Source organism: Pleurodeles waltl, chromosome 10, assembly GCF_031143425.1.
Source record: "Pleurodeles waltl isolate 20211129_DDA chromosome 10, aPleWal1.hap1.20221129, whole genome shotgun sequence".
Lineage (NCBI taxonomy): Eukaryota > Metazoa > Chordata > Amphibia > Caudata > Salamandridae > Pleurodeles > Pleurodeles waltl.
This window is the reverse complement of record NC_090449.1, coordinates 254,307,951-254,330,708: the sequence shown is the minus strand read 5'-3', so window position 1 is coordinate 254,330,708 and position 22,758 is coordinate 254,307,951. Positions and strand designations below refer to the sequence as shown.

Below are 22,758 nucleotides of genomic sequence, written 5' to 3'. Positions count from 1 at the left end.
ATAAACGTCGAATTAGCATGTTATGGAGATATGTACCATTTAATGCACTGTACTCTTGATATGAATATATTTTGATAAATACCAATAAAGAGAGTTTTTTTTTAAAAAATGACTTACCCACACGCCATTTTCTGCTGGTTTATGATGGCCTCCTAACAGGAGTGCTACCAGAGGGCCTAAAACCTGGGTCACCCGTTGGTCTGTCCTTCCAGCCATGCTTAGCATTTGCTCCATGTTAAGAGGCAAGCCCAGGCTTACACCACCCTCTCTTTGCTGAATTATTTTGCACTGCATTCCATGCAGTGCAACAGCATTTTAGGCATTGCCACAACCTTTACCCAGTTGCCACCGCAACTGTTTCTGGATGAGGCATCCCTCCATTAGTTCACGATGACTACACCTAAAACTAGGGAGCCGCAGCATTCATTTACAGTTACCCTGTCGCACTTTAGACTATTAACAGAGTAATATAGGCCCAGCCCAAGTAGCCAGCGCAACAACATGCTCAAATAACATTTGCACCAGGCCGGGTGTGTTGTTTCATCTACTAAAAATGTAACAACCATAAATAATTAACTCATCACAGGTGCAAAAACTCTGAACATGGGCTCGGGTCAAACTACCCAGCATGTGCTTTCTTTCCTGCAATTTCCCCCACGATTCTACAAACACACCCGCTAGTGTTGGCTTCAAAGGGTGGATAGGTGGATGGGCAGACTTTCACAAGTTCAGGTCCAGCTCCCCATCAATCACTCAAGAACATTTTGTGTAGAGTGCAAAGGAAATTAGACAGCATGGCGAACTTCCGGCACCTGTGCGTTCATTTCCCACATGTTCCCAAAAGGGTGGGATTTCATCATGCGCTGCACAGGACAACCTCACTCTTGCCCCTTCACCTCCCTGTCTCTTTACTCCCATATCTCAGCACTACACTCACTAATTTCCATATATCCACAGTATATAATGCTGCTTACCTGAGCCCTGCTCTATCCCCTCAATCCACACTCAAAGTTAGGCTCTCACCTTTAGTCCAAGACTCATCAAATCCCTGCTCTCCATCGGCTGCCTTTCAGAAAAGGCCATGTCCCTCCAAACTACTGCCACCATCGTCCAGTTCAAACCCAGCCCCCCCCAGATCCTATCTTTGGTCTTCAGGCAGAGAGTAAGTGCTGAAAACACTCAGCACCAAGGTGGGTACTGGATCCAGCAGCTAGCACTAAGCTGTTAGGGTAGGTTTCAACGAAATTTGATGGCTATGTTGGGTGCAATTTGATGACAGTGAAGCACATTCTACAGTAACCGCGCTTTGTCTGCTTTGCGCTCAGAGTTTCAACCAGCCAGGGGTTATGAAGGTCTCCTATTTTAGGTTCCAGCTGAACACAACACAAATGCCTCACTTCAAGAGCCATTAACACTCCTTTTATTTGAGTCTCTTCCTGGCTGCGACCTAACCTAACACCTTGATGTTAGTGCCACTGAGGAAACAGACGCTCAGCCTTTTGTCACTTCTCACTTGCTTAAATGTAATCTAAGATTTGGAAGCAGATTTTTGAGTTTTCCAAGCAATGTATGTATGAGATGTGTGTGCACAGTAAGAGATGCCTGTAGATGCACTTCGTCATTAACGATTAAATACTACTTATTATAAATACAAAGTTTAATACTACACAAAGGAACACTTTTTAGCTACCTGAAAATTATCGAAAGATTGAGAAAAAACTATAACGTATACACTTAATTTTGCAATGCACGTGCAGTTCCCTGACGTAGTTTAATAACTTATCGAGCTATATCACAAAAAGCCTAAAAGCAGGAAACTCAAGGATCTCTAGAACAAAAGCAGTAACCCACTCAGCTGTCTAAATAAAATACAAATCTGTCAGCTGCATGGTAAACTTTATGCTTTGCAGTAGGCACGGTAACAATTTATGGTATTTTGTGATGAGTCAAATTTGTGACTAGACTGCACTAGGATCGCTCCAGCAACTGAATTATAAAACATCCTGTTGTGACCAATTAAGTCAGCTAGATTCCCTATCACATTTGCCCATGTTGCCCGTTTCATGAAGCAGAGTTTAAGTATATACGACTCCACTCCTCGTGACTCCAACCCTTGACCCCTAATTTATGGGATCGAAGAATGAATGTTTTTCCACTTCCGACACTGCGATGACATAAACCTGTCCCATGTTCCTCATACCATTGACTGCACCTTCAATCCTGTGTCCTCTTATCCGCCCCATGGCACTCGTTGTTCCTTCTGCCTTCATACCCCCTAAGATCCAACGGACTCTTCCCCCCCCCAGCACCATGCCCTTTGGGATCCTGGCCTCTGAGCTGCCGGGATCATTCACCTTCAAAATCAGAACCCGTCTAATCAGTTCACCTGACCTCGTTCCTCTCCTTCAGCTCTATTAACCATCAGTTCCCCCACCCCTTTTTACCCCCTTAATTCCAATCCATCTGCTTCCTCTTGCCCTGCTTTTACTCACTCGCCCCCAGTCACCTGCCCCTGCCCTTCATTTCTTTTGCCCCAAATTATCAGCGCAACTGCCACAGCCCCATGCACCTCCCCATTCATTGCTCCGCTGAGGACCGACAACCAGATCACAACTCTCCCCTAAGCCCCCAGATCCACCGCAGGTCCGCTCCCGTGCACAGCCTCGGACCCTCGTCTTCCCATGCAAACCCATACATCTTCTATGTACCCCCTCCCTTCTGCACCCGCATCACCGTTCTTCCCCCAGCCTCGAGCACAGAGACCCCTCACCTGGCCAGCCTGCCTCCACGGCTCCGTGTCTCCCCCGCCTGTCCCGGGTCAGCAAGACTCTCCTCCCCCAGCTTCGGGCCGCTCTCGCTCAATGAGAAGCACCGAGAGCGGCGGCTCCTGGAGTCCAGAAACTGAATCCTACGTCAGCACCGCAGCTGCGCCCACCGCCCGTCTAGCGATGCCCTCCCAGCGCTGCGCTCCAAGCGCAAACAGCGTCCGGAATACCTCTAGTAGACTACAATTCCCAAGGGTCAGTGCAAGCCAAAGACGGAAGTGCGGCAGAGGCTGCGCGTCACCCACGGAAGGCTGCACAGCGCTTGTAGTTCTAAGTAACACTACTCTTTAATGGGTGGTTCTGTGCGCTTGTTGGAAAAGCCATAGTAAAGATGCAGAATAACGAACCTACCCCGTGCTTCTATAGTCAAGAGCTAGCGCGGGGTCGGGCGGAACGGAGTATATCCAAGCCCTATAAGATTGAGCGTTGTAGACTACAATGCCCACAACGCACGGGGCATTGAGAAAGAGGATGTGACGGTGGGACGGTTATGTTCTGACTGCTGCTGGCCCCTGCTGGCTTAGGGTGACACTGCCGAAGTACCGGCATGATCTAGCCGTGCACAGTGACAGCGGCAGATACGGGATAGTGCGCGGGCCGTAGTCTTCCAGGATAAGTCGGTCCCACCAATGCTAGTACGAACACTGAGTTCCTTGTTCTCGTAAGTGCGACCCTTTAGGGGAGCCTTCCTCCTCAACTAGCCTCAGCCACAGTCAAGGGCGTAGGAGACACTGAATTTCTAGAGGGAACGCGGGTATCTTTTGGGAGAGACGAGCTAGTTGTATACATTGGGTCCAAGAGGCAAAGCAAAAGATGTAAATCAGGCGACTAATGTCATGAAAAGTAAGACTTAAACATGAATATATATATACTGTTCAGCATTTCTTGGTGTCTCAATTAAGTACAAGCAGTGCTTGAAATGAGCAGGTACTGTAAGGCACTGAGTACCTGTACGTCTCTAAATTGAAAGAGCGAGTACTTGAGCTTCTCAGCACTCCTGCTATAAATTTAATGGGAGAGTACGAGCACTTATCAGGAGCAAATACATACGCTAAATAGAGAAAGTACATGCATATCTATATTTCCATTTAAAGCACTGATTAAAAGTAATATTCATACATACTAATAGACCCGATTCAGGTGGGAGACTCCCTTTTTATGAAGTCAAAATAGGTTTCTTTAGGTGTCTCCTGCCTAAAATCACCTCTGCTGCCATATAAGGCAATGAGGGAAATAGATTCCCCCATTTTTTCTAAATCTCCCACTTACCAGCTTAAAAACGTTGGCACGCATGGATATTGTTTTAAAACTTGAAGCGATCAAGAATACCCCCATGCTCTGAAGCATTTGCCACAAGCTACCCAAAATGTGTCCATTTGGCATGTTCTCTAGTTGTATGGTCTGTTATTTTTAAGTGTGAAGCAAAATTATTTAATATTAACCTCAAGTTAGGTTTTTGTTGATATTATGTGGTGAGTTACTAGAACTTGCTCTCATACTGGATAGTTAAGGAAAATTATACAAGGTAAGGTAAAGGGATGGGCTGTGGATCACACAATTCGGTCACGTGGGTGAGCCGGGATTTGAGCCCAGGATTATATATAGTGCAGTTCAGAGATTTTAGGGTTACAGCCTTTCCTCTTCTTTTTAACACCAACGGCTTGTGATTTGTGTTGAGTTATGTTATTTTTGTTCAATTAGTTTTAGCATATGGAGTTCAGTAAATGCACTTATCACACCATAAATCAAACCATCACTGTCCGCAGAGATATAGATGTGCATAGGCATACGATTTAAAGGTGTTCTTTTCTGTTTGAAATGTTTTTACAGACACTGAATATCAAACACCATGACAAAAATGCTGCATTTCTCAAGCTTCTCTTTGGAGTGCTGGTCTAAAGAAGCAAACTGTGGGTGGGTCCCCAAGGCTCATTTGTTTTTGCTAATCATTAATCGCTATTTTTGAGGAGTTGAACTTCTCCAAAAACATTATTTTTCTCAAGTCAGCTGAGACAGCAGTAACCTTAATTTAAAATAGCATCTAGTGCTTTCCCTTACTTAGCTGGTTCTACAGGCTTGACAAACAGAATGATTTTAGAGGACTCTCACCACCACAACGACCACAACTAAATAATTAACAAAACAAAGAGGTCATAGAGCCCCCACAGAACTTGCTCATTCAGATACATTCCATCACATTACGTTAGGCGATATTCAAGGTAGCCTCAGAGAGACATGGTCTGCACTGTTTAATCTCAGTTTCCACTACAAAATCTGAGGAAGATACTGTCCCCAGTGTCCTACCCACTCCAAAATCTGGGGATGAGGATGCATCCCACCTACTCCCCATGGTTTCTACGCCCTTGGCCTTAGTACACAGATGGGCAGCCTCCAATCTTCAAGTCCCACCTCTCAAATTGATAGCATCCTTCCTCACCGGAAGAACACCTTTCACTTCGGATGCCCAAGAACATGATCTGCAGCGTCCCTAAATCCCACTCTGTTTAACACCTACATGACGCCCCTGGCCAACATTGTCAGAAACCACAGACTAAACATTATCTCCTATGTAGACAACACCCAGCTCATCCTCTCTCCATCTGAGGTCCCTTCCACCACAAAGGCCATCGTCCAACTGTGTATGACCAGTGTCACTGACTGGATGCAAGACAACTGCCTCAAGCTCAACACAGACAAGACAGAGGCACTGATCTCCGGGAACACCTCCTAGCTGTGGCCTGCCGAACTGGGACCCTCTCCCACCCCCACACACCATGCCTGGAACCTCAGCATTATCTTGGACAGCAAACTAACCATGAAGAAGCAGATCACTGCTGTCTCCTCCGCCTGTTTCCTCACCATGCATATTCTCTAAAAGATCATCAAATAGCTCCCATTCTCCACCAGATGCACCATCACTCAAGCCCTCATCACAAGTCGCTTGGGCTACAGCGACACACTCTATGCAGGCATTGCCTCACACCTCCTCAAGAGACTGCAGACCTTTCAGAACTCAACAGCCAGACTCATCCTCAACCTCCCCAGACAGACCCACGTCACTGCTCACCTGAATAAACTCTACTGGCTTCCCGTCCACAAGAGATGCCAATTCAAGATTCTGACTCACACCTACAAGGCTTCGAACAACCAAAGACCAGCATACATCAACCACTGCCTGAGCTTCTACCAACCCTCCAGATTCCTGTGATCTGCCTTCCTCTCCCTCGCTCACACCCCCTGCATCTGCCTAGGCACCAGTGGAGGACTCTCCTTCTTCTACCTTGCCGCAAAATACTGGTACCCCCTCCCCTCCATCTCTGAATTTCACCCATTCTTCACAAGTTCAGAATGGGACTTACGACCTAGCTTTTCAACTGATGCCTCCGAGTAGCTCAGATCTCAGCACCTGGATACCTTCACAGGTGATTAGTGCGGTCTGCAAGTCCTGATTGATTGAATAATGTTTAGTTGTGGTCTCCACAGGTATCTCTAAACCAATTCTGACTGCTGGTCGGTGGCCTAAAGCATGCACTGCTGGCGAATAATGTCCCTGGGCTTCACTGTCACCTGGTGCCCATGCATGTTTAATGTCCCTTTTACTGGGCAAACACTGTTTAGCCCGGGGCTTGGATCTGAGGTAACAACAACATTGGCACCCGAAGCCTTGTTTTACAGGCAAGCACTCACTGTAGTACAAAACAATTACCCATTCTGCTTGATTCTGGGGTTCAAATTGATCTGGCTAATGTAATCATGTGTCATTGTGGTTGGTTAATGACATTTCCCAATATAATAAAGCATTGTAGCCTGCCGTACAGGCTATAACAACCATTAAAGGCTATCTACCAAAGTTAGAGAGGACATGTAAAGACAGGTATAGCCCAAGGTAGAAAGGCTTCACAGTTATTAAACAATTCACCGTTGAGGATAGAGTGTTTTAAATTAAACAGGGAGAAATAGAAAGAGAAGCACTGGGATGCTGAAGCAAAATGCATATAGTCACCAGTGAGCCCTCTGACACTCATATATTCAATAGAGCTCTCAACATTCCCACGTTCTTATAAACATGAAAACACTGTAATGCTGAGAATCATTCACTTTCCGGGGCAGAAGGCTGAATATGTACAATAAAATAGTTCTTCTTTACTCTGGCACCACAAGCCCCTGAAATAAATAAGTCCACAAGAGATTTTCTTTCCATGTACTTATATTAAAGTATTTCCACTATGTGGATGAGGCCATGACATTGCTGTGTTTTAAAATAGTACTCTCCTTGTTTTGTCTATTTTTTTATCATTCATCTGCACAGGCAGTGACATCACTGGATTTTCCATAATCTATCGTCACAGAAAGTGATCTCACTAAAGTTCTCATCATTCATCTGCACAGGAAGTGACATTGCTGACTTCCCACCAAAACTGCCTTCACTTAATGGCTGCTGTTTGGGAGGTGCACCACAGGCAAGTTTTTCTGCACCCTCCCTGCACCAGGACCCCATGTCGTCCGTACATCCCCTCTCCCCATGGGTACTCTACCTTGACCCTTCACGACCTAAACCCCGGTCTTATCTCCCAACACTGAAGATGCATTCTACTGCACCACTTGCCATTTCACATGCACCCACCTCACTCCTCCGCCACCTCACACACTCAACACACATGACAACACACACAACCCCCACTACACAGCACCCCTCCCAGTCCAGCATACTTCTCAAGAAATGCTCCCTCACTAAACACTCCACTGAACGTTGGGATCTGATTCACAAACGCTCTCCGAACCTGCACGTCTTGACCAAAACCTGGCTGACTCCCTTGTCGGCCCCCATCATCACCACTGCAATCCTGCAAAGGTGCAAGATATGAAGGACAAACAATGCCAGTGGTGGCATCACTATCATCTTCAAAGAACCATCCAATGCCCCTCCCCTTTAGAAAGTACCACCAGCAACATGGAACATTTGACCTTCAAACCACTCATCACCGCCAACTACACCCTGAACATCACCCTCATCTACTGTCCCGCTGGACCTTGCTTCAACAACAACTGCATTCTTGTTGATTTCAGTATCCCTCTGATCCTCCATACCCTTGCATTCATCCTAATTGGCAAAGTTAACTACACCTGAAGGACCTCATCGATCCCAAAGCAACCATCCACCCCAAGGACCTGGCCAACCTCGGACTCACCCAGCAAGTGGAAGTCTCCATGTATGCTGCCAGACATCTACAGGACCTCATTTTCAGCCGCTTCAGTGACATCAGAGTAGATAAGCCCATACAAATCACCTGGTCCGACGACGCCCTCGTCAACTTCAACACTCACCTCACACTACAGCAGAAACACAATAGCCAAATTTCTACAGTGGGACAGGACTGCCAAATGATATCAGAAGCGTCCTGGTCTTCTGGACTCCTACAACACTGACCTCGACACAACAACAACTTCCCTGGGTCCTTCACCAACTTCAACGCCTGGAGAATGCCTGCACAGAGACCCTGGCTCATCACAAAGCCATGAGAACCAGACCACAAGCAAGCTGGTACATAGAAGAGCTCAGGCTCACCGAACAACACTGCAAGCAACTTGAATACAGATGGAGACAACGTCAGGACAACATCGACAAAAGCACCTACAAATCTGCCCTCAGACACTACTACCAGCAAGTCACAGCCACCAAACGTTCCGTGCTCATTGACCATATTGAAAGCAGAACCAACAGTGCCAAGGAAATCTTTGTCATAGTAAAAGACTTCACTTCTACGGCTGCAAGCTCCACCAGCGTAACCCCTTCTCAGTACCACTGCACCGAACTGTCCCCTTTCTTCAGCAACAAGATCATCGGCTTCTACAACATGTTTAAACCCCAATCAGACCATTCCAATCCTCCTGCCCATCTCAACCAATAGCCAGAGAATCTACCTGACCACCTGCCTCCCCAATAACCACTCAAGAAACCTCAACGACCAGCAAGTCCATACACACAAGAGCACTGCCATTACCCCATCTTTACTAAAGAATTGGACCCAATCAGCGCAGTCCTCACTCCAATCCTGAATGACTCAATCATCACAGACACCTACCTGTATGCCTGGAAACATGCTGCAGTACTTCCCCTTCTCAAGAAACCCTCAGCAGACCCAAAGACACTTGAAAACACTGCTCTAGCTCCCTGCAACCTCTCCCGGTAAAAGTAATGGAGAAATAATATACAAACACCCAGCCATCCAAATCAATGACACCCACCTCCTCAATACAACTCAATCAAATCCACGCCCAACCACTCTACAGAGGCCACCCTTATCACCATCACAGATGACATTGGATGATTATCGACAGAGGTGACAACACAGCTCTAATCCTACTGGACCTTTCTGCAACTTTGTCACCAACTCCCATCCCATCCTTATACAAAGACTGCACAATGAGGCATCCAAGGGCTCAGACTCCTGGATTTGCCCCTTCCTGACAGGCCGCACCCAGTGGGTCAGTTGCTGTTAAACTCGGATGGGGAGTTCCACAAGGAGCTTGACTCAGCGTTGTTCAACATCTACATGACCTCACTCACCAGTATTATCTACGCCATGGAATCAACATTATATCCTACAATGACAACACCCAGCTCATCCTCTCCGATAAGAAGGCAAACACCCAGACCAGTTTCTCCACCTGCATGACCAAAGTCACCAGATGGATGAAAAATAGCTGCCACAAGCTCAATACAGACAAAACAGAAGCAATATTTGTTGTCAAGGGCACCTCTATTTGGAGCTCCAACTGATGGCCTGCGGACTACAGATGCACATCCCTCCTATCAGTGCACATTAAGAACCTCTGAATAGTAATCAACAACCAAGTCACCATGACCGGCCAAGTGAATGCAATATCCATCTCCTGCTTCCACACAATCAGGATGCTCAAACAAAATTCCAAAGAACTCCCCACCAACACCTGCAAAACCAACACCACAGCCCCCATCAAGTGAGACTATGGCAACCCACTATGCTGGAATCAACAATCACCTGACTAGAAAACCCCAGGCTATCCTAAACTCAGTGGCCAGGCTCACCTTCAACCTCCCACACCTCACTCACATCACAATGTGCCTCAAACAGATCCTCACTGACTCCCTGTCCACAAATGAGCACTCTTCAAACTCATCACGCACACATACAAAGGCTGAAACAGCATTGGCTCCACGTACCTCAACAAATGCATGAAGTTCCACAAACCTACCAGACATCTCTGCTCAGCTAGATTCCTACTGGTACACACCCCAACTTACTCAGAATCATATCTGGCAGTTATGCCTTCTCTTACTTCGCTTGTAAAGACTAGAATTACCTGCCCCAGCACATCAATGCAGCCTCCTCAGTTCTTGTATCCCCCAAAAATACTGAAGACCTGGCTCTTCACCTACCACTGGCCCTTCCTGGGAGCATAACCGGGTTAGATGTGCGCTGTACAAAAACACACAACATGACACTTTCAATGTTAATTATTTCAAAATATGCTCTATTATCTTATAATGTAGTAACTTGTGAGGTATATAGAAATATTTTTGTATAAAATAAATATATATTTCTAAACATGTTTATAATTTGCCTTTATTTAGCTCACAATAAAAAAATATTTTGATGGCAGTCACTTTCCTCGTGGGTGGATGAAACTTCAAACAAAATGAGTCAGGAGAGGTAAAAAGAAAAATGAAAGATCAAAAATAACCACTCAGTCGGAGGATCCCACTACCCATAGAAGCATAATTCTATTCATTTTAAATATGAGCGAACAGTTTCTTGCTCCTCCAAAACATATATTCCCACTCATTTGTGTGGAATATTGAAAACAACTTCTATGTAAACCAAAATGTTAATATCTTAAAATTAAGGAGTTGGGTGGGAAATAAACGGGATGAGTAGTCCGAGGAAACATGAGAAAAAGGGATTATGGACGTATTATGGACTAATGTAGGATATCTCTCTATTTAACTATTTGTAGCCCTTTTAAAATATATGATGCCATATTAGACTATAAATCCAGCCAGATTTTGGAAACAGTTGGTTTCATATTTGCATTAACCACTTATATTTACTTTGTGCATGTTTTATAAGAAAGATGTTGCAGCAACATGGCGTTAAGTGGTGCCTCACTATTGTGGTGCATATATAACACTAGCCTTCTAGTTATTCATTAGATCTCTCTGGAGAAAATGCAGCATACCAGCGGGGACTGAACTGGCAGGCTGCTGCTGGTGATGTAAGTAAATGTTTTTTTCTCTGCATATGAGACTTTTCCATACATTAATGAGACAGATGTTTGTGAACTTATAGAAAAAGTTTCCTCTTTTTCGCTTCTGGAGCACCAAATATATTTTCCATGAAAAAATCAGGGAACCATTTCCTCACAAAATGGTTTACGAAATCCCAGCAAAGATTCAGCATTTTTCAAAGGGTGAAATGTCAGTAATTTCCTAATTTCTAATATTAGCACAGTGCCAGAAAGGAACAAATTATATTGCTACTAAAATCTGTTATTACCCTTTCTATAATTTCCTTCCTGTGACCCTCAAATTCAGACATTCACTAAAATCCATTTCAATAGGTCAAAAATGTCAGAGACTTATCAGCAAACAAAAGTCCAACCGGTAAGTTTCTTGTAACTCTCCACCTAAATAGTACCATGTAAAAAATGCAATCGAACAAACAATTTAGTGAATTTCACCACCAATTGTATGGTTCTCATTTACAATAGCAACATTATCTAAAGGGAAGACAACATCCAAGTAATTATTGAATGGGATGAAGGAGGGACATATGCTTCGACTCCGACCCAGTGCTTAATTTGTGCTTGTTGTTTCCGGTGCCGAGCACCAGCACTTATTTTTGAGGGCCGGGGCTTATTCTTCTGCCTCAAGGATTTACTGCGAGCAAAAGACACATATGGGAAAGACGGGTGAAGGGAATAACGAAAAAGCGTCACAAAGGGAGAAAGCAGAAAACTGCAAGAGTGAGCTGAAGGGGCATGGAGTGGCTTTATATGGCTTGAAGAGGCCCGAGATGGCTTCAGGATTACGCCGCCTCAGTATTCTGTGTTCACATATTTAATTGCAGCAGGCGCTTGTTTAAGAGGAGGGCTTTGGGCACCAGCACCTTTTTATTTACAAATTAAGCACTGCTCCGACCCTTGGACTCCACCCTGGACTACAACCACTTGAGAGTCCCGTCCCCTTGAATACTAGTGCTTGATTCAGGGGTGTGGAATTTATTAAAATATCTACTTGTCCAGGGGACAGGTTGCTTCTCAAATCTACTTGTCCTGTAAAAAGATCTACTTGTCCCTTTGGTGCCATGTAGTGTGGCGACAAATTATGGCAGCAATTAATAGCCTCTCTGATTATGCCAGGGCTACTACCATAGTAGGGCTTGAATACTTGGAGTTTCAATCCCTACTGTAGCAATTTCCTTATTTTGCCACCTTTCTGCAGATCTGCATACTGGGGCTGGAGGAAGCAGTAAGCAATAGTTCCAGGGCTGGAATGCCTTTGAGTCTGCAAACCTACTAACCTGCATGTTTTAAGGATTTTTACCAGCTTCTCTCTAATATTTTCCCATAATAAGAAAGGTTGGACATTTACTCCTGACCATGGCAGAATTAGAACTTCTTCCAGGGTTGGGAAGAAAGTGGCTGGAGGGAAAATGAACTTGCAAATGCTCAATAGATTTTCACATGAGCAAATCTACACATCGTATTTACCCACGCTAAAATACAGTTCACAAATATTTTATAGGGGTACGACATATACCATGGGTGCACTTTTGTGACTTTCTTTAAGAATTTGGGGCCACAAGTAGGTAGGTTCAGATTTGTGACCTGCAAATTGTGAGTCGCAAATCCGAATGTAGGATGGTGTCCTTGACACCATCTGTGATTCGCAAGGGCTTCGCAAATGCCCACATCATGAATAATCATGAGGTGGGTCGCAATTTGCGACCCCCTCACGAATGGTGGCCTGCTGGAGACAGCAGACCACCATGTCTGTGACTGCTTTTCAATAAAGCAGTTTTTTTTGTTTTTTTTTGTAATGCAGCCCGTTTTCCTTAAAGGAAAACGAGATGCATAACAAAAACGAAAAATGAAACGTTTTCGTTTCATTTTTTCAGAGCAGGCAGTGGTCCGCAGGACCACTGCTTGCTCTGAAAAAATGTTTACAGTGACATTCTCAATAGGAAAGGGGTCCCATGGGGATCCCTTCCCTTTTGCGAAAGTGTTAGCACCCATTTGAAATGGGTGCAAACTGCGATTGGTTTGCGCCTGCGTTCTCGGTCACAAAACAATCCTACATTGCACTGCGAGTCGCAATTAGGAAGGGAACACCCCTTACTAATTGTGAGTCGCAAACCCGTTTTGTGATTCGGTAACCAGGTTACTGAATCGCAAAACTGGGTTTGTGCATCGCAATGTGCTTTTTGCACGTCGCAAACAGCGAAAGTCGCTGTTTGCAACATGCAAAAAGCTACCTACATGTGGGTCTTGGTCCCAAATTAGGTCTGGTGTTAACAAAGACATTTTGTTTTTATTAAACTTCTATTTCTCTCTCTTTCGGCTGGCTTTACTGTGAGTGATCGCATTCTGCTCTTCCACAAGGAGCATATTGCCACACAAAGTAGTTTTGTTCAGTGTCAGGAACTACAGTGGCAATCAGTGACGTAACGAAACTGGAGGGTGCCCCTTTGCAAAGAACATGGAGGAGCCCCCTCTCCAGACTCACTTAGGGCAGGTGCTGTGCTGACGGGGCCCCCTGGAGGGCGGCTGCGGGGCCTTTGTTATGCCGCTGGTGGCAACGTGTGCTTTAAGAGTTCAAAAACGTTTTGGGGGGGTTTTGCCAATGTTTGTTACAATGTCGAGGTTCCTGGTAGCTCCCACAACAATAAAGTGTTACAAAAGCCATGTCAAAACAAGACACGCATTGATGAAACTAAAAGACTTATAAAAATATGTCAGATCAGTTGGCTTTGTCAGTGTTTGTTTATTTTCATGCTTCCCATAATCGTGTTGAAAATGGTTACATTGATTTTCCATTAGAAATATTTTTGGGAAATACTAGCATGCATCAACACATTTTACTAAATGACACTTCATTTGCATATAATCAGAGAGCATTCTGGGAGCATTATACTTAGCCTCTTAGCCTAAACTTTTCAAACATGTGTGTACACGTTTTTTTTTTTTTGTACTGGAACCAACGTCAGTAGTGAAGTGTGACCTTAAAACATTTATTTACAGCACGCACCCTAATAATGAAGGCTTTCAAATAATGAACCATAAATACAAGTTGGAACAGCATTATCTTTTGGAAACACATTACCTCAACTCTCTGTAAACAGGCAGCCAAAGGGGTTGTGCGGCAGGGCGTCGGGCAATAGGAATTCCACATCCCTGATTGATTAGAACACTGGAATATTGGGAGCTCTACTGAAGGCAATGGCACAGCACAGGGTTGTTAATGATTGGTCTTGTGCCCCAACATTCCAATGTTTGTTTTTCTGTTTCTCTCCGTTTATTTGGAACATTTTACTCTCAGACATCTTTCACTTGCTGTATGCCTTACCTGTTGCTCAGGTCTATTATTCAGCCAGGGAGTTTTAAACAACTGGGGTTGTCTTCTGCAGAAAGACTAGAAATGTTTGCATTTGTTAGTGTGAGGTTGAGTCTAATCCTTTCTGGTCTCGTAGTAGAGCGGTTTACCTATGGAAGGTCTTCTCTATTGGTTTTGATTCCACTACAAGCCTTGTTGCAAGTTGTTTGGCCTGAATTCATTGTTCTTGTCAGCAGCTCCTTTAGGTAGTTTTATTGTTCCAGAGGAGTGTTAGGCACATTTATGTGTGATATGTCTGAGCTAGTCTCTTCTGTTCTGAGAGGTTAAGAGATATATTTTGAAGACTGTTAGCAGTCCCCTGTTCAGGTGGCAATGTTTTGCCAAGTACATAACATTGGTGTGGGGTTGTGTGTATAAGTGTGCCAGGAGTACTGAACTTGTACGACTGGGGTAAAGTGAGTGATATGGTGATTTTGAAAGTACTGGGATTAATTTATTTTTTGAGGTGTGTTGTTGACAATTGATATCCATACATATGACACATCAAAACTATGGGCCTGATTTAGAGTTTGGCAGAGGGATTACTCCATCACAACAGTGATAGATATCCTGACTGCCGAAAAATAAATCTTATTATATCCTATGGGATTTATATTTCAGGGGACGGGATGTCCGTCACCGTTGTGACGTAGTAACCCCTTCATCAAACTCTAAATCACGTTCTATGTTGGTTCCATGTGAGAAAGTCTGTGTTAGTCCCCGTTTTGGGGACACAAAACAGACAGGGGCTACTGGGCCTCAACCATGGTGTTTAAGGTCGTTTGTCACTGGTTTCCTTGGATCCAGCCTTCTATGGCTCTGAAAGCTGGGCTGAGTACAACCCTTTTCACATGTGACTCTCAGTAGCAAGGGCAAACACTCACTGGCTTCTTAAGAAGTAGTGTGGGAGGGACCTCAGCTGAAAAGTCAACAATCAACCAACAGGCACATTAATTTCATTGCCCAGCCCAAGTGCTTGTCTTCTTAAAAAAGAAAGCACTTTTTAATCTCACATCAGTGCTACAGATTACACAGTTTAATCCAGAATTCAGGGTAGTGATCCTGGTTATGATTCTCCCTTGTGGCACTACAACCACTGACTCCCCCGTGTGCTTCCTTCTGGTGACCCTTGGTAAGCTTGTACTCCCCAGCAATTATGGACTAAGTATTAATCCATCTCAGGTGCACTCTCTCAAGTGATATGCGCAATCCGTTCCGATGAAGTGCATGTTTTTACCCCTGGTGGTGTAGTAGTTAGAAAGTTAGTCTCTCACACTTGACTACTGCAGATCCGATGAGTTTTCCCCATGGAGGCGCAAACCAGCAGTAGTTGCAAGCAGTTCTTAGACACTGGTCAGAGGCCAGCTGCTTCCATTGTCCTTTTTCATGCAGCTGTCCAGGTTCAGTTAAGTGTTGGTCAGTGCCCTAGGTTCTTCCACCCAGGTGCTGACCCAGCTGCCGTTGGGCTTTTGGCTAACATGGAAGCAGGTACTGGCCCAGGCAGGGCCAATATGATTGCGGCGACAGTTGCATCCAGACTGGGCTGCTATGTTCACAACGGTAGTTGCAGCCTGATCGGGCAGACACAATCACCATGGAAGTTGCTGCCCCGACCGCTCTAACGCAATCACCAAAGCATTTGGAGCTTGACTGGCTGACATGCTCACCATGACAGTTGTAGCCTCAGCTGGGCTAATCCAATCACCAACGCTGTGGCAGTCATGACTGGGCTGAGATTTTCACCATGGCAGTTGGGGTCATGGTTGGACCATTGCATTCTTGTAGGCTTTTCGCAGTTCCTGCTAGGAATGCTCAGAAAGGCCAGGGGGCCCTCTGTAACACACAGCACTCCTGGCCTCATTCTCACTTCGCTTTCTCTGGGGGGTTCTTCACTTCAAGGACATGCTAAGCCACTCCTCCTGACAGTTTCACATCACTCAAGGCCAGTCAGGCTCTTCTCTCTCTCTCACCTAGCAGGAAGCCTTCTCCGCACTAGGCAGACCCTCAATTCTCCCAGCAGAAAGGGCAGTCTTCAAGTTATGTTCCCATACCCCTGGTAGACTCTTTCAGGCAGACAACAGCCTTGGCCACACAGCAGTCCTTCAGATAGTCAGCAGAACACTTCCCTCCTTGGTCATGAAAAACCTCAAACTGGAAGAAAGTAGGGTGGGTTGTGTACCACTTTATGCACGTTTTCATGACCGGGGATGTGAAGCCACTGCCTCAACCTTCTAAACAAATTTTAGGTGGTTGTCTTTCCAAGTATCCTTCTTGGGACAACCCCAGTGAACAGGTACAAATGGGGGTTGGAAAGCAAATTAAATGAAGAACTTGCTCTGGGGAATCTGACACAAGGACTTGAGACTTTTTCCCCAGGCTAATACCTGGAGTGAGAACTATTGAATTTGAAATTGCTCCTCTAACTAATAGGGGTAACATTGAAGTAATCAGCATCTGTGCTTAATTCATCCGCCTTCATGCAATACACTGAATACTATAACCATTAGAAACACCAGAGTGGTAAGAGAGTAACTAAAGGGGGGTGTCATAACCAAGATTACACGTCTGTAATTGCCATTTCAATTGAACCGTGTAGTATTTAGTTCTACTGCTTGATTAAAGTATTTTATTATTCATAAAATATAAGCACTGGGAATTATGTTATTGTGTCCGTTGGTTGACTGTTGAGTTCTGAGCTCATGAACTCCCCCCTCAGACCCCTCACCCAGCCTCCCTGAGAGACCTTGTACTGTTCACCGTTGCTTCACCGAAAGTCAAGTATAAAAAGGGTTGTTCTGGTTCCACTTTGCAGAGCCACAGTAGGACAGATGCCAGCACACCAGTGGCGATGTACCTTAACCAGCACGGTTTAGGGCCTAGTAGCCCAGGTCTGCTCACTGGCCCTTGGCAGGGTCTGAGACAGGTGAAACTTGTATTACAATTAGGTGAACTTTCACCTGGAGAATAACAACGACCCCTAACACCATCACCCTAATCAACAACCTCACCACCCTCGGACTCAGGCAACTCGTCACTACCCCAACACACTCCAATGGCCACACGCTGGACCCCGTCTTCTCTGCTAGCCCCCACGTCACCTTCAGCCACACCACCGAACTCCCATGGACCAACCACCACTGCATCCACTTCACCTTCCAGAAACCCACCACGCACCACCGCAGCCAACAGATCCCCCGCCGCAACTGGAGCAAAATCAGCCAAGACCAGCTGAACACCAGCCTCGCCCGAAAACCACCCTCCAAACCCACCAATCCCGACCTCGCAGCCTGCAACCTCTGGCGCTGGATCGACGACTGAGCCTACACTCTCGCCCGCTCAATAAACCTTCCAACAGAGGTGCCAACAAGAGAGCCAGCTGGTTCACCTTGGACCTTCAAGCCTCCAAGCAAACCTGTCGGAAACTGGAGAAAAAGTGGCTCCTCGAACAGACACCGGACAACTATGCCGCCTTCAAGAACGCCATCCGCAATCACCATCACCTCATCAGATCTGCCAAAAAAACCTCCTTCAAAGACCGCCTGGACAACAACGCACACAACACCAGGGAGCTCTTCAACATCGTGAATGAACTCTCCAACCCCAGCTCCAGCACAAACGACATTCCACCTTCACAAGACCTGTGCAACTCCCTCGCCGCCTTCTTCCACCACAAGATCGCAGACATCCATGACAGCTTCAACAGCCAGACCACCCCGCCAATCACCGACTCCTCAGACTCTCCACCCACTTTCAACTACGACCCTGCTCGTCTGGGCCAACGTGAACGAAGACGACACAATCAAATCCATGGGCACCATCCACTCTGGATCTCCGTCAGACCCATGCCCGCACCACATCTTTAACAAAGCAAGCGCCACCATCGCACCCCACCTCCGCAAAGTCATCAACATCTCCTTCGAGACCGCGACCTACCCCGAGAGCTGGAAGCATGCTTAAGTCAAACACCTACTCAAGAAACCCATGGCGGACCCGAGAGACCTCAAGAACTTCCGCCCCATCTCCCTGATCCCATTCCCGGCCATGGTCATCGAGAAGATCGTCAACACACAACTGACCCAATACCTCGAAGAAAACAACATCCTGGACCCATCCCAGTCAGGGTTCCGCAGCAACCACAGTACTGAAACCACCCTCATCGCCACCACCGATGACATCAAGGCCCTGCTTAACAACGGCAAAACCGCGGCCCTCATCCTCCCGGACCTCTCGGCCGCCTTCAACACCATCTGCCACCGCATCCTACGCACACACCTCCACAACGCAGGGATCCGGGACAAAGCTCTGGAGTGGACCACCTCCTTCCTCTCCGGCAGAACCCAGAGCGTCCGCCTCCCCCCTTTCCGCTCCAAGCCTCCAAGATCATCTGCGGTGTTCCCCAAGGTTCGTCCCTCAACCCTACACTTTTCAACGTCAAAATGGCCCCGCTCACCCACGTAGCCCGGCTGCGCAACCTGAACATCATCTCCTACGCCGACGACACCCAACTGATCCTCTCCCTCACCAAGGACCCCCTCACCACCAAATCCAACCTCCACGAAGGAATGAAGGCCGTCGCCGAATGGATGAGGAACAGCAAACTGAAGTTGAACTGAGATAAGATGGAGGTCCTCATCTTCGGCGCCAACCTCTCAGCCTGGGACGACTCCTGGTGGCCGACCGCTCTGGGAGCAGCCCAACACCCACCAACCACGCACGCAACCTGGGCATCATCCTCGACTCAACACTCTCCATGACCAAGCAAGTCAGCGCCGTCTCCTCATCCTGCTTCAACACCCTCTGCATACTCTGCAAGATCTACAGATGGATCCCCACAGATACAAGAAGAACAGTCACCCAAGCCCTCGTCAGCAGCAAACTTGACTACGGAAACGCCCTCTATGCAGGAGGCCCGGCCAAACTCCTCAAACGACTGCAACGCATACAAAACACCTCCGCACGACTGATCCTCGATGCCCACCACCACAGCCACATCACTCCCCTTCTGAGAGACCTACACTGGCTCCCCGTCAACAAAAGGATAACCTTCAAGCCCCTCACCCACGCACACAAGGCGCTCCACAACACCGTCCGAGCCTACCTCAACAGACGACTCACCTTCTACACCCCGTTCCTCCAACTCCGCTCAGCCGACCTCGTCACGGTCCCCCACAACCGAAGAGCGACTACCGGAGGCAGATCCTTCTCCCACCTCACCACCAAGACCTGGAACACCCTTCCCTTGCCCCTATGACAGACCGAAGACCTGAAGACCTGCTGACTTTCAGGAAGCGGCTCAAAACCTGGCTATTTGAGCAGTATCAACACCCCCACCCCCACGGGTGGTAGTGCACTCTACAAATACACTGATTGATTGATTAGGTGCAATAAGGACTGCATTGGAATGGTCACCAGGCCTTCATATTAATCCCATTTGTGGAGAGAGAGGGTAGCAGAGGATCTTGAGGACTGAAGAGCACGAGTAAGCAAAAAGATGCTGCTGGAATCCTTAAAAATATCGAAAAACAATGTTGTGTGAAGAGATTAAGAGCCTTTCTTACCCATCCAACCACCACGAACAAGACTTAAACTGATAAGAGCCTCATACCTCCTCCGTTCACCTCAAATAAGACTTACATGAGCCCTTTATTGTCTGTCAGCATTGCATTGCAATAGGGTTAAGGACTATGGAGCAGATGAATCCATATTTCAAGCAGCGCAGCAAGCTACTTTGCTACACTGCATGAATGGGAAATAGCAGGAATGTGCTGTATTAAACAATATACTGCCCATTCCTGTCCTTTCCGTGCACTGGTGCCCATTTGGCTGCCTAGTGCCTGCGCAGTTACCCTTGCACCTTGGTGCAAGTATGCCTGTGTTGCAGACAGGATTGTTTTTGTGCTGAAAGGGACACCTTCCTCCACAATAATCCTCTGAGGTATTATCCTCTTTCTATACATGCTGCAGAATGCAGCACACATAGAAAGAGGAGAAATTGAGGAGAAATAAAGATATTTCTCCCTTTGATGTCTCACCTGTGGAGATGTAGCATTTTGACTCATTCTTAGATCTACCAGTAAAGGTAAATTTGGGAATGCACCAAAATCTGCAGGTGTATACGTGGGAACATCCACGCCCCACTGATGGAACGCCTCCCTGGGGCAGAATAATGTAACGCACCAATTTGCGTTGCGTTACTCTAGATTTATCTAGCCACGCAGGGCCACGCTGGGTGTCCTTGCCTGGCTTGATAAATCTGACTTAGTAGTTGTGTCGCCTTTGCGCCCCCTTGCGTGGTACAAGGGTGACAAAACCTATTGATAAATATGCCCCTCTAACTCTCAGCCCTCACCCAACGCTCAAACTAGGAAATAGTGCACAGTTAATCATCAAGTGACATCAGGTTTGAAACTTTGAAAATAAACAGCAGAGCTATCTCTCTGGTTGTTTTAGATATAGATCTTGCAATTGTTATATTTAAAGGTCATGGCTAACTGTCACATCAATTAGGCTAGGCACCAGGAACAAAAATCACCAATAATTTTCACCAACATTCATTGCATAAAGATCATTAAATGACATCCAAATCCATTTTATATCTGTGCCGAGAGCAGTGTCAAGACGTTAGCAAAGACTGGGCATGTTCAAGAAGGGAAGAAGCTCTCCAAGCCCTGCTGGCCAGCGCGTTCCCACAAGCTGCGCTCTCTGCATGGCTGTGTCCACGCCGCTGGGACCACTTTTGCGTTTGGGCTCATGGTTACATGGAGGGATGTTCTGTGCACTGCTTTCAGTACCAGGCATAAGGGATGCCAGTGGGATTCTGGAATTCTGTGTGGAACAATGGATGTCAAACTTGGGATACTACTTTGTTTACCAAACTAACGCCCTGACTTTCTGGAAAGAGGCGTAGACAAGCTTCGTAATCGGCCCCTCTCCTGCCGGAAAAGGACTTACCTCGACACACTGTAAACTTAAAGAAATGTCCTGGAATATTAGAAGAACTGATTTCCCCCTTTGCAAAGTTGAGAATTATGATCCAATGGGAAGCAACTATTAGTTCCACCAAAGATAAATCAAGTCAGATCGAGGGGAAGGTTTTTTTCTAAACAAGCAAGCAACCAACAGAACTTGCTGTCAGCTCAGACACAGGTGACTGAGCAGGTACTTCCATTTAGCACACTCTGAAGATGCATGTTCAGGGAAGCAGGTTCTGGCCTTCTTTTGCTCCTAGCACTAAGGCCCATATTTACACTTTTTGGTGCATAACTGCACTAACGCAGTTTTGCGTCAAAAAGTTTACCGCAGGCTTGCGTCATTCCAAAGCGCCAGCCGGGCACAAAATCTATGGAATGCCGCAAGCCGTCGCTAAGCTTGGGCTAGCGTAAACAAAACAAAAAGACGCTAGCCGGGTGGGGGTGGCGTAGGGGTGAAGGGGGTTTTGCATCAAAAAATGACACTAGGATGGTTAGAGGCAAAAAAAATGCCACTAACCAGCCTTGCATCATTTCCAGATGCACCACCATCCAAAAACATGACTCCTGTCTTAGCAAAGACAGGAGTCATGCCCACCACCTCATTGGCCAGCACAGGGGACCAGTGTCCCCTGGGCATGGCCATTGCACCCAGTGTCATGTAGGGGGTCTAATGTTAGGGCCCCCAATGGCACTTTAAAAAAAATACTATAATACTTACCCATACTTACACTACTTACCTAGGATGGGGTCCCCCATCCTCTGGTGTGGGTGTTCCTGGGGCTTGGGGTGGGCACCTGTGGGCCTATTTCATGGTGTTTGGCCATGGAAATAGGTCCACAGATCCCCTAACGCATGGTCTGACCCAGGCGTTAAATAATGACACTAAGCAAGCTTAGCTCCTTTGTTTGGGTCCCACCCATTGGGTCATTTTAGCACGGTGACATACATATGGCACTAAGGGATAGCATCATTTTTTGGATGGGAACGCCTACCTTGCATCTCATTGACGCAAGGTGGGTTGGCGCATCCATAAAATGGCGCTAACTCCAATATTTTGACGCTAGACGTGTCTAGCGTCAAAATATAAACATGGAGTTAAGTTTGTGCCGCATTTTTGTCAAAAAAATGACGCAAATGCAGCGCTAACAAAGTATAAATATGCTCCTAAGTGTTTCGTCTCCAATTAGGCCTAAGTGCTACAAATGTAGGAGTGATGATGATTATAATCAATGAGCTTTTTGCTGCTGCATGAGGAATGGACGGGGCAGTGGCGGGAAAGTTTGAGCGCTCAAAGTTTCTTAAATTGTGCATGTTCCTTTGACATATC

General features: G+C 46.3%; 1 protein-coding gene across 1 annotated transcript in view; it reads right to left on the bottom strand.

Moving 5' to 3' along the window:
• CAPN15 (calpain 15) overlaps window positions 1–2,905 on the bottom strand; it is a 292,664-nt gene extending 289,759 nt beyond the window's left edge. The window contains exon 1 of the mRNA XM_069210362.1: window positions 2,771–2,905. The gene's annotated coding sequence lies outside the window, so the exon portion shown is untranslated. The remainder of the gene's footprint in view (window positions 1–2,770) is intronic.
• Between the last annotated feature and the right edge of the window lie 19,853 nt (window positions 2,906–22,758).